This window comes from Bombus bifarius, unplaced genomic scaffold, assembly GCF_011952205.1.
Source record: "Bombus bifarius isolate JDL3187 unplaced genomic scaffold, Bbif_JDL3187 scf7180000008008, whole genome shotgun sequence".
NCBI lineage: Eukaryota > Metazoa > Arthropoda > Insecta > Hymenoptera > Apidae > Bombus > Bombus bifarius.
In genome coordinates, this window is record NW_022884386.1 from 2,470,421 (window position 1) to 2,483,305 (window position 12,885).

Genomic DNA, 12,885 nt, shown 5'->3' on the forward strand with positions numbered 1-12,885 from the left:
AAGACAGCTTGTGTCTATTTCCACGCATCTATTGCACTTCGTATTAAGTTTTACAAACTCAGAGTGTTTCTTATGTATTTCTATCTGTTTCCAGGTTCTAAACACACTACCGTATCCCATCCCATGAATCCAAAATGTACCACATTTTACCAGAGCCGTACGGAATATCCAGTTACCATACATTATAAATGAAACATCGCTTTAAAACGTTAGAAACGTATTCGACTATCCGGGAATTTTCGTTGTTATTACTTTCACCTGGAAAACGAAAAGCAAACTCGACGTGTTCCCTTCCAAAATATTTCCCCTTTAATAAACAGGCGAGAACGGCGTTCCAAAGGAGGAGGAAGGCGAGAGCGGAAATACTCGTCGTTTCTACGTGTACAAGCGTGAAATTTATGCATACTTGAGCGAGTAACCAGCCAGCTCCAGTGAAGGACAAAAAGCAAGGAAAGCCTGTCGGTGCTCCGGGTGTCGCGACTGTAAGCGCACGCTACGACTCATCCCTCACAGTTTCTGTTCGTCGTTCGAGTGAACTTACCCCGGCGCGCAGTCGAGAAGTCGGCCAGCCAGCTCTTCGAACAGGCCAAGAGACCGAGAACGGAATGGCGTAGCCCGGTGGGATGAGTTTGCTAAATGCGTCGCACCAACCTATGCATGCTAATGCCTATCTTACAGGCTTGCAAGCACCAAGCTTTACGACACCTGAACCTGTGGATCTCCACTCCACGACCGATCGAATCGCTTCACCCTCTCCAACTCCCCTCCTTCTCCTTTCCAAGACTAGACAGAATTCCAGGGCTCTTTGATGGTCAAAGAAGCCTAACGTTTTACCTTCCGCCTCTCATCGTGATATTGGACGTCGGCTATTTGCATTAAACAGTCACCAGCGCATTGGATCACGTATTGGTTCTAATAATAATTACGAGGAGAACGCTAATCGCGTCGGAAACACGTATTAAATTGTATTAAGCGAATGTATGTATTCGGTCTAGCAAGTTATTTGTTGTACCGTTTAATGCGCCAGCGTTGCGGTGCTCGTCGCACATTTATGTTCCCAGCACGGATCACGATCTCTATCATGGTTCATTGCAAAAAAAGATTATCACTCTTGACGGCTTGAATTTTTTAACATCGACGTTGACCACAGTTTTTGCTGGTATTAAATATTGCGTTACCAAAGGATCACTAATGAATATTTTTCGTTGTAAATTTCATCCTTCGGAAATACGAGTACATATGATATTTTATTTTGAAACGAAATAAATTGTAAATATTTGTAAATTTATTTATACAGTAGAAATAATCTTTGAAGTATCGATGTCGCTATGGCAACACGCCAGTAAAGAACAAAGGGTCGAAAAAGTCAACTAGTAAATACCTTTTCTATGAAATTTCTAAAACATAAAGATTGAAAATCAGAATACACCGTTCTGTGCTCGGAATGCAAAAGAATAGAAGAGATCCGATAAAATGCGTTCGCTAATAAGGTGAAAAGTGAAATGATCGAAAGTCATGCGTCGCTGGTGAAAAAAAAATTTCGGGGGTTGCATTATTCAAGACGGTCTTGCTATTTCTATGGTGCGTGTGTGTAGCACTATCTAGTGAGAGGAAGTTGATCGATAAAAGAACATGGAATCGTGTTACCTTGTTCCTTGTCGTTTCCTCCTTCCGTAAAAGCGACCGGAAATAGACGATTGGTAGCGAATATTCAAAACGGCTGGATAGCGGTATAAGTAATGCGAAGAGGGGTTTCACGATAACCAGTAGTATTCTCGTAAGCCGGATTAAACGGATTAAGCGGCTGTCTTCGTCCCGGGTCGTTCCTTAAGCTCACGCACGAGGTTTCTAGTTACACGGTAAGGATCGTCCCTTACTTCCAAAATGGCGTTTGCGAGTCACAACTGGTTGGAAAAAGCAAAAAACAAGAAAACAGCTGTCAGACACGTATGCATTGTTTCAAATCAATGATTAACTTACGAGTAAATAAAATGATGACTGGAAAGGCAACGATACTCGACGATAGGTGCAAGAGAATTTACAATACGACGTAAAACGACTGCTACCGTACATATGTTCAATTAATAGAACAAGCATTCGTTGTACGAAAGGTGCAATATTAAATACGCGAGATTACACCGTGAAAATTTATTACAAAAACGATTTTATGAATTTCACTTTGAGATAGTGCACGTACTTTTACTATGCCGTTGGCCTCGTTATTAATAACGAAACGGCCAGGTATTTAGCTGCAAGATAAAAGAACAGGAAGGCACGTTTTGATAGTTAATTTTAAGCGGGAGGAATGTCGAAGATGAACCTGGGAATCCTTCCTCTCTTGCCGATCGTTTCCATGTTTCTGTCTCTTTTTTCGTTCGGCTACGTGAGTAGATTCTACTTTTGCTTTCGCCTTTGTCTTTGTCTCTCGACTAACTTCTACCATTACTCTTTACACATTCATTCCATGTACATACATCCCAGAGAGATCATACCACTTGGAACCCATGTTCAAACCCAAGTCTCAAGAAGAGATTCCCAAGTGATACCATCCCGTCATTACATAAGGAATTGGAACACAGGGATTAATGTTTCGCAATTAGAGAATCCAATGGTGAACACTTGGGTGTCTCGGTCTAGACGAATATTTAAAGAATGTCAAGCGATACTCGGTTTTCATGGCAGATTCAATTTGTCCACGAGCACCCGAATCGAAATGCTCGCCCTTTAGATTGCCACGTTTTATAAAATATTTTTCAGAAATTGATGGAATGTACTTGATATTCACCGGCGATGCCGTTATTAAATGGAATGTTTTTACGCCGCGCTCCGTTGTGTTTTCCCGCCCCTTCCCCTTCCCAGTCCTGAGATAAACCCCGACGATGCTAATATAAAGAAAATAAATACTTGAGCGGAAAACTCGCCGAGAACAGAAAAGTTCTTTCTTCCAGCGCTCGATCCGAGATCGCAGAAGCCTCGAATCAGCCTGCCAATTTCCAATCATTCGTGTAGTCAATTCTCGCCTCGTTGTCAGTATATCGTGTCGTCACATCTGCCTAGTTTATCAAATTTCACTTAAAAAGAAACGTTTAACCTCTCGAGAACGTTTAAATTATATATTTCAGTGGCGAACCACCGAACAAATTTTCCAAGAGAATCGACCGCTTAATAATCTATTATCCAGCCAAGTTAAATACACCCGTGCTCGATCCACTGCACTGCAGGCCGGTGTCCCGGTTCCATTAGTTCTTCTCCGTTTAATCGATCCGGGCATTGGCTTCGATTTAATCGTACATTTACGCCTATCGGTCTTCGCCTTCCCTGCGATCTTTTTTACTCCAGCGATCAATAGGCCGAGGGAACGACACCGTTCGACCCTGCGTTCGTTTAAAAATTGAGACGTCCGACCGGATTTGCTCGATCATTTCGCTACGACCGATCTCCCTTCTTCTGCTAAGTGCGACGTCCAACAACGCGTTCGACCCCACTGGTCAGCGACGACCGATACAATCGCGACTCGTAAATTATTTACGAACACAATGGTTCGACTCCAAGTTCTGCGGTCATCGTGGCGAGGAAAATGGGTGGATGAAAATGGGAGGGTCGAAGAGGGGAATCGTCGGGTCAAATTGCAACAAATTAACCGCGTTTAATCACCGCGTGGTTGGACGAGACTTTTACCCGCGGACGAAAGACCGGATGTCAACGTGCCACCATTGACAGAGGCGAAACTATTGACCCGGCCCGTGAGACCCAGAACTCGACAGTTTTTTACGTCCAGCTACTCTAAACTATGAATGGGGATATGGAGTTGGGAACACGTTGAAATTTTTAAGTTTACACGCGGAGAGCCATGTGTGTGATCACGTCGTTCGTTAGAATCGTTCAAACTCGATAGTGGTTATCGTTCATTATTTTTATCGTCTATTTTTCTTTCCCTCTACGTACCTCCTCCCGAATCGTTTCAACCACCACCGTTTCGGCTCGGCTGTTGTACTTTTTTCGCGACATTTTATTTTTATTCCGCGTGTAACACGAACGTTCGTAAAACGGTGGCTGGATATTAAATTCATAAATATAACGCCGCGATAGCCGCGTAATCGAGAATAAATAAAACGACGGGAGTGAAAAGTTGGTTGTGCGTTGCTTCTGGCGAGAAAAAAGAGCAGCGCCCTTTCGAAATCAATTGGTGGCATCGTAAAAACCGAACGACGGTATCTTCGTCGACGATACCGAGTTCGATGAAAAATACGAGTAAGGTATTTCTGTGCTCACCTTGCGTTCTGTTGCCGCTATTGGTGAATGATCTCGCGTATCCGGACGCGTGACAAACCGTATTCGTCCGTGACTAGATTCCTATTTTTCTCAGTAACCGTTAAAAACAAACGTGCCGGATAAAGTCCCGAGTGATGGATCTCGCACCAAGGCAAATTCGTCACTCGATTATTTAGCATTATATACGGTGCTGAGTACGTACGCTACTCAAGGTTCCATTCAAGCGTTCATCGCTTCTTAACTGTTAATGGCTCGGCTGCATCAAACGTACTTTGCGCTGCCCCGGTTGTCGTCATTTTAATATTTCACCGGACGCGATGCTTGTGTAGCATGACTTCGTGCAAAACCGACGCCCCACTCGCGCCACGAATGGCCCGGTTTACATCGTCGAGTTATTGCCAAGCTGGCACGGTTTACCGTGCCGCGTCGATTACGCGGTAACATTGATAAAATTAACGATTACACGGCTGCGCTTATCGGCCCTTTCGTACGCGCGGAAACGAAACGGCGAACCTATTTGGAAAACAATCTAGCCCTGTGCAGGCCGTCTGTATTGGAAAAATCGTCCCATTCTACTGAATCGAAGCTACGTATTTAGAAAAGCAGCGCGCGAGGCATTGAGTCGATCGAAGTTGATTACGCCTAGACGTTTCCGTCGAATTTAATAAAACTGGCTGAATAGTACAACCACTTCCTACACGACGATTTCTGTCGATCGTCTGGGACGCTATTACGCGCAAAGCGGTAAATTCGTCCGGTATAATCGGGGACACCGGACGGTGAGTGAATGTACAAACGGACAAACAGAAAACGCGAAAGGGAAAAGTGCAAGCAATAACGCATCGGCAGTTCTTTCGGGACGAAAAATGTCTCGATTCCTTTTAGATCGTTTCTAGTATTGGGATATCATGAAACAGTGTTCAAAGGCGAGTGTGTTCGGCTCGCGTCACAGTGACGCCATGACATGAGAAGAATGGCAGTATTCGAGAAATGACAAGCGTGCAAGCACCAGGGGCGGCGAAGATCCCAGGGCCAAGTGCCGTTCCCGCTTCGTCGTTTGACCGTAAACCTGGAATCGAAGAATGCGCCACTCCATCAGCAGTAAACTTTTGCGTACTTTCCAACGCGCCAAATACCAAGACACCCTCTGCCACTCGCACATCCATGGTACATCTAGCACGACCGTACCTATCGTACAACTATGCCCGCCAACTTTCATCCTATCCTTATCTTGCAACCGCTATTATTACTCTGTTGATTTAGTTTCGTGTGTGTGTGTGTGTGTGTGTGTACACATGTCTGTGAGTTATATGTTAGCGTATAGGCAAGGCTAAATATTTCTGAAAGGGTGGAGAGATCGAACGAGAGAGAGCTAGGTACCATGAAGAAGAAAAGAAAAAACAGTGACAAAAGAGGAATGGAGAGAGCAAGGTGGATAGGGGATGAAACGATATATCGATAATCGATTTTCGCGAAATCGACTGGCAGCCTCGCAACGGACCGACACGACACCGATACCGCTTTATTACTTCACGAGCCTGTATATAGGTATTATTCAACCGCCTAATTTATCGTCGCAGTCTGTGTGTTTTGCACGTTCGCGCGTGTACCGCGTTTTCTTTCACCGCAGCCCCGCAGGATATAGCGACAAATCATACACCGTGTAGTGTGTCGAAACGTTCGTTAATAGGGTCAATTTGCTCGCGTTTTTTATTCTCCGTATTTCCGCGCCAGCTTGTTTTCCTTTGAGTTAAAAACCTTACGAGCGCATTTCTGGAGTCTACGAGAACTAAAAGCATGTACTTTTTTAACTTGCTTCATCTTTGCAGAAAAAAGAAGAGTACTTTAAGAGAAGCGCAGGTCGTGCGAATTTCTTCTCATTTTGAAGAAGAACTCGAGAGCTCCGATAGCAAAGCAGCGGGAAAAATATTCCAAGGGGAATCATCCGCAAAAAACGCGACAAAAACGGTAACGAAAAAATCGAGCTTCTCCAATAAAGTCGATGATACACGAGTGTATATTTACCATTCGCGTTTTACGATCCAGTTACGCTCTTTATCTTACGATAAAATGCAAGATAATAGAATTCCGGGCTTACAAACGCGCTTGAGGCATAAAACGCTCCGATTATTTATTTATGAACTATCGATCTTTAATCCGCCTTTGGATAGGACTATTAATCGAAACCCTATCTCGTTCCTACGTCACCACTATATTCCCATATTCTACGACGTATTTTCTCCTCCAAGTACAGAGGAAAGCAGTTTTTTAACCAAGGCAAATTTACTTCATCCTAGTGGTGAGCAGACGCGATGGTTGAACGCGAGGTTGGATGAAAACGAGTGACAGCCGGAAGCAAATCAAAGAGACGGAACACGCTGTTGCATAAGTAATGCGCATCGTTTGCAGATCGCGATGTAAACTGGCGTACAGATCGCGATATATCGCTCGTATTCGTCGTAGCTCCCAGGCTCAAAGATCTTATATATACGAAATGACTCGACTACGCGGAGATGATCCAGCTTTTCCATTCCCTATTTCGCGTATTTTCCCCATCGTGACTTCAGGAACTCCTGCTTCGTGGATTTCGCCGGATCGTTTATTGCCAGAATAAAAACAGTGGTATACAAACGCCAAGATCACCATCTTGTATCGATATTCGATTTTTATTCATCCACACTAACTAATTATTTCATTCAAGGATGAGAATTCCTGAAAGTGTTATAAATTCTCGAGATTCAGGAAACTCTGTAGAATTTCTTTTCTTAATTGCCCCCGAGAAACATTCAGCGTTCTTTATGACTTGGGACGCGATAATCAAAGAAGAGCGTTGGCCGCGCTGCGAGCCAAGTTCTTTCACCGCGCTGTTCCCTTGTCTCTCCTAATTGTTTAAATTACAACCGAAAAGAGACGCAGAAAACGAGAGAATGAGGAGTGTTTTTCCATTCTCGATGGATCTATCCCTGCCTCTGTAATTCAGGCAACCCTTCGTGTCTCAACAGTTTCGACCCATCCAATCTTCGTAGCGGCGGCAAGCGTACGCGATCGCGAAAAACACGACTCGATTCAACTTGACGAGAAGCGAAATTGCACCAGAAGGAATATGATAAAAATAGTGGAATGAGAAACGAGGCGTTCCCAGGCTGCACAGAGACAATGTTACTCTCCATGTATTCCCGAGCAACCGTAAATTTCGTCACAGTCTATATTCGCATGTTGTACAATCGAACAGTCGACATAATAACACTTGGACGCTGACCGTAAATTTACTAGCTTGGATAGCTAGCGCCGGTTAAACCTCTATTGGTATTCTCTTCGGTTAGAATCCCAGGCCAATCCCCCTTTCACCCTTTTATATGCACGTATTCGCCACCGTATACAAGCTAATACCGGTTCGACTACTCTTTCTCTCTCGCGACCGTGCATCGTGGCTTTCTCTCTATCTCTTGAGATTCGTATTTTCATCGACTAATCAGACGCAGTCGGCTTTCTGATTAGGTGAACTCGTAGCGTAATGTATTCTTGCTGGTGGAAAAGCTGGGAGGTCATAGCCATGTACCGAACGGTAAATCGTGAAAGAGAATAAACGACGCGCACCTCTATTTGTCTGGCGAGCAAATCAATTTGTAAACGACCGACGAAAATGTGTTGCTGTCTCGTTGCGTTGTGTAACGCGCAGCGAACGTAATCAGCCTCTATCAACATGATATCGATTGAACATCGGACTCCAAAGTTTTTCCTTCCGTTACGTTATATTAAATATTCACATGAACGTTCGCGAATCGAAAACGTGGATGGGTCTATCCTATCCCCTTACAACGTCTAGTTGTAAGGCGTTCGATTCCAAGTTCCGGTAGCACGTTCGGTGGGGTTGTGTCGAACCGGAAACTTCTGTACGCGTCTGTCGCATTTTGTTCTCGGCGCGACTGTTCGTTTGGTTTTGTCACGAGTATAGAGAGAAAAGAAGTGAGTCGATCGATCGGTTGGAAAATGTTTCCTCTATTTAGACATCGGTGAATTTATCAATTATCCAATGAGTCAATACAACTTGTGGCGATTGAAAAATAAAGAAAAAAAAGTGATGTAATGTGTGGTAAATAGCATTTCGAACCATGTGTCAGAAATATGATGACAAAATACGTTCGTTACGCAAATGGACAATTTTCCGCTTTCGAATTCCATTGTAACATCGCAAAGCAATTAATTAAATGCGAATCATTTCACTGTAAATACCATGCTGTTCCAACTTCGCGTACCTGTGCATCTCGATAATATGAAACTTTTAGCCCGTGCGCTTACTTCGGAACAAATATTGTATATATTTCCCAATATACCAGATGATTCTATAAAATCTTTCATTTTTTATGGCAAATCGTGTACGGTGAAGCGTTTAGCCTCTTCGAAGTTAATCAGCGCTAATGACACCGTCACCCAAGGTTGAAAGAAACAGGACGATTCATGAGCGGAAACAACGAGCGAGGATAGATCAGGGAGAATAAATTCGATCTCGTTCGAATGAGAAGTTTCCGATAGACCACCGATCGAATGAATGCCAAGCAGGAGAGATTGGTTCGCCAACGGATACTAAAGACGCCGTGTAGAAATCCCGAAGTCATCGACGGTGGGAATCGTCTTGGCTCCCGAAGACTTCAGACTCGCTCGGCCAGAGATAATACCGGCTGCGTGGCGTAGTGTCGCTTACGGTTAGAGAATCGCCGAGCAACTTCTTGCTCGTTCTGCTATACTCCCTTCCCTGTTCACTAGGAATTCCCAAAATTACTAGCATTACTACGGACAAAGATACGCCGCCGATCGAAGTTTCGATTCCCACGCAGCGACACCAGGATCGCCACCGGTCACAGAAAACGACACTATTTTCACGTTTTCCAATTAAGTATCTCAATGGTAAAGTGGAATCGTTTAACCTTATTACTACAAACTACTAACTACTACTAACGGCTTGGTGAAGGCTGGCGACATTATTATACGAGATATTCTGAAGTATTTTAATTAACGAACACCATGCTACGTAATAAGGATATATACGATGAACAATGGCAAAAGATTTTGAAAACAACTTAACGTGTTAAGATCCGGATGGAAACGAGCGTTTCACGTAAAAATGAGTTCTTGGTTTTGGAATTGAAAGATTCAATAATAGTTTTACGTTTATATATAAAATATAAAAATACGCACAAGCGTATAACGTCGAAGCTTCAATCGCTTTTGCATACTTTCGGTAGTAGATGATATTTTCTTGACAAATGCAATTTCACTTGGATATTAATATAAATAAATTGGATATTAAAATAAATCGGTTTAGGCATCGGAAATGTTAAAGCAGCGACTCTCTATCGAGTTTGTTTCTCTCAAGATATTGAAAATTCCATGAATTATCAAGGCTGGTGCATATAAATATAAAATAATGTTCGCGGGTACCGATACACGTGTATGCGTCAGTTTGAGAACGTAAGTCTGTCGCAATGATACATTGCCGTAATGAAACCGCGAGGTGACAAGTCTCTTCTCTCTCTGCCCAACTTTAGCTCTCTGTCTGCCTTACTGAACGCGTGTACGCAAATGCGATTTTCCATCTCGCGATGTTTCCTACCTTGTGCGCGCTCGAACGACGTTTTTCGACGTTTCACGTACTCCACGTGTCTTATAAATCATTGTTTACCCTTGTTCCCGCAACAGTGCGTCTGTCACAAAGAAATCAGGAAACCGATTGGATTCACCGATTTTCTTGATTGAACAACAACCTCGAAAGAGAAAATTTCGAAACATAGGAGTGCAGAATAAATTTGACAAGTATATAGACATCTGGAGGTGTGTGGCGCTGCTAAATTATTATTATTATTGTTATTATTGTTATAGTAAAGGAAGAAAATTAATGGAAGAAAAAGAAAAAAGACTCGGGAGAAGAAGAGGAGAGAAAGCGGAGAAAAAGAGAACGAAACGAAGAGAGAGGAAACCGTTTCTCATTCGGGACCCACCACTGGACTCACCAATAAAACTACCTAGCAAGCTTGTATGATATTGAACACAAAAATTGCAGGGACCAGATCAGAGGATGTAAATCTATAAAAGGGCAATTAAACGAATACTTTCGAGAATAAAATTGTTCCAAATACTTCCGCGGCAATGTAAAAACTCGAGATTTTCACGCCCTAATTTACAGTAATACGATTTCCCAACTCATTCGATACACTCCAACAACCTATGGTAATGAATTGGCCTGATCGCGTAACCCTCGTTTCGAACTGGTATGGAAGTAAACTTACTCTCAACTTAGGAGCCTTTCGAAGTCGCGGGGATAAATTGTCACTGTTCTAACGATACCTAGGTGCATCGTTAAGGGTTGGTCGAGACTGCGGGTGGCATCGAATCCTCGCAAAAGACCGGTAAAGGATAGGTAGAGAGGATAGAGGGGCAAGCAAGGAGCACGGTAGGCAGCGCAAGAGAGCACATAGGGCGAAATCGAGGCGGAGGGCTGCAGGCACGAAGGGAGATCTAGAGGAACGGACTCATGCATATGCCACAATCTCATTTGACTGCATAATAGCATTCCGACCCAGAGGGATCGGCCGTGTCAACAAGTTACATATTTTTCTATGGTGCGCCACCCTTTTCGCCGCTAGCTCCCGCGATCCATTGTCTCCACGCTATTTCCGATATGCTCGTTGCCAATTCACGACGATTGTTTGACCGTCACTGTCAGCGGAGCTCGTCCCTGTTTTTCCTAATTGTAATCTGAGCCATACAGGACTGTGAAAACGTTCGACAAGAAGGCACGTCAGCTTCACAGTCAAGTGGAGAAAACTGTATAGCGTAATGGGCACGCCGATCACATGCGAAGATTTAACTATGCAGTGATAATAGTTGTCTTAATTATCGTTAAACTTTAGACCAGGGACAAAGGTAAGTTATCTCATATTTTACCTCGCCTTACTTTCCTTTCGACTCTTTCCTCTGTCTTCCTCGTATACTTTCTATTATATAATCGACAGATCCACTGCAATGTTCGCAGATGAAGTAAGTAAAGTGAATTGCGTAAACAGATCATGCGGAAGGTTTACCTGGTGAATGCACGATTGAAATTCTACCTTTAACAATACGTTACACTTAAATTAAGTGGAATTGTTTTTCACGATAAATTTCCATATTCGACTGATTTTTCACAACGTCATGTTTTAAAAAATTGTCGGAGAATTCAATTTCCCAAAAATTGCGAAATACTCTGAATAAATTCCATGTATGATTATCGTGTATACTTATTGCACGTTTCAAAATATGCAATTGTTTTTGGATCACGGAGGAAAAGGGAGAAAAAGGAGGGAAACATTCCGAACGATTTATTAGATAGAAATAATGCCACCTAATGCGTCTATAAATTCTTAATACAAATCGTTTCCGACTGCACTTGTACGATCAAATAGCTTCTCGTATCCAACCTGTTCGTCGCCGGTTCTCATCCGTATCGCGTTTAAACCGTTCCGTCATCTCGTTATTGAATTTGCATGTCGCGAAACGACGAGCGTGGCCGAGTGAATTCGACAATTTTATTTTACAACAACTCGTATAATTTTTAATTTAACGAGTATGAAAAATGAGAAAATAACCGCGGGACTGTTATTTCTTCGTGTTTTAAAACTCCTTTTTTACCTACAAATGGGGCTTTTATTGGAAATTTTAAGCATTCGCATTAAAACTTTTTCGATGTCCCGAGTACGGCCACTCGATATTACCGCGAAACATGTATGGAGCACGTTTCCTTTCGCCGTCTCGTTCGCTCGACACGGTCGTGGAATCGTATCACCGAGAATGGAAACAGGAAAGTCCAGAATATGTGGTACGAGCCAGATACGAGCGTATCCAAAGACACTGCGATGAGATTGAATGATATAGGTAGACGCGGCGTATGTCAGCTAGGTCATGTCTTCGAAGCCTTGGATAACCTACATACGAAAAAGATCGAAGAACGAGGTCACTTCCAGCTGAACTATGACTTTGATTTCACCCTTTTTAACAATCCCGTTACTCATCATTCTTATTCCGTGGAAAGGCGTCTTTACAAAACGTCGATGAAATTTCTTTTCCCTTTCAATCCGTTCTACTGGAATTTAAAACACGCTAGGAGGAACGTGAGGATGTTTGAATGATTTATTTTTATAGCTGATCAAAGACCGACTTCGACTCTTCTGCCGAAGGAAGAGCAATTTGCATCAGTCAACAGGACTACTTTGGTATTCGTTTCTCGAGTATGAAGTCGTAAAAACTAAGTATGCGATTTTATTCGTATTACAATTTCGTAGAAAGTTAATTTCCAAGAAAATTACTTTCATTCATCCATATACATAAACATACATAAACACGTACCAGGAATCAATGGACCTGATAAAACTCGACAGCTAGGGTGAATGGTTTAATACTTATAGTGTTATTACATCATCGGTATGTGACGTTTAGCAGATTTCAATACATAAGCAGTTTACACCGGAGGATTGCTGGTTCAGATTCCATTTGTTCCGCCTGTCACTTCATGACGTATGTCCCATCCAGCTCGACATTTGCTCCACCCTCTCCGCAACGTATTACAAACGCTTTATATAT

General features: G+C 42.9%; 1 protein-coding gene across 6 annotated transcripts in view; it reads right to left on the reverse strand.

The window, feature by feature from the left end:
- LOC117206614 (zeta-sarcoglycan) overlaps window positions 1–12,885 on the reverse strand; it is a 218,442-nt gene that overhangs the window by 141,731 nt on the left and 63,826 nt on the right. The window contains exon 2 of one of the 6 annotated variants that reach the window (XM_033446109.1): window positions 1,648–1,904. The exons of the other annotated variants lie outside the window; for them this stretch is intronic. The gene's annotated coding sequence lies outside the window, so the exon portion shown is untranslated. The remainder of the gene's footprint in view (window positions 1–1,647; window positions 1,905–12,885) is intronic. 6 annotated transcript variants of the gene reach the window in all.